The following is a 430-nucleotide window of genomic DNA, read 5'->3' as shown; positions in this document are numbered from 1 at the left end:
GGGGGGCTGTGCCGGGCCGGCGCTGCGCTGCGCGTTCCCCCGGAGCCGCCGGCGCTGCATTTTTTACAGTGTGCATAATGTGTAATAGTTGTTTTTCCTGAACGCTGACGTTCTGCTCCGTCGAACCACCTTTAACCTCCTGGCCTCAGAGTAGAGAGTACAGATCACTCGAAGCTCAGGCCGTGCCCCGTTCAGCACCCACACAGGCCGTTCTCAGGCCGCCCCGTTCCCAGAGCCAACGTCCAGGTTTGGGGTAAAACAGGACCGATTTTGTTCAGTGACTTCGCTTCTTAGCTGGGCCTCTTCTAACTGCTGAAACGAACACGGTGCAGACGCCGTTTCTCCCGGGGTGGTCAGTGCGGTGTTTACAGTGGGTGGCAAGGCAAGGCATGGCGCAGGCAGGCTGCGCTCACCCTACTGCTGCGGCAGC

This window comes from Charadrius vociferus, unplaced genomic scaffold, assembly GCF_000708025.1.
Source record: "Charadrius vociferus isolate BGI_N301 unplaced genomic scaffold, ASM70802v2 scaffold423, whole genome shotgun sequence".
Taxonomy (NCBI): Eukaryota; Metazoa; Chordata; class Aves; order Charadriiformes; family Charadriidae; genus Charadrius; species Charadrius vociferus.
Note: the sequence above shows the minus strand (reverse complement) of the source record.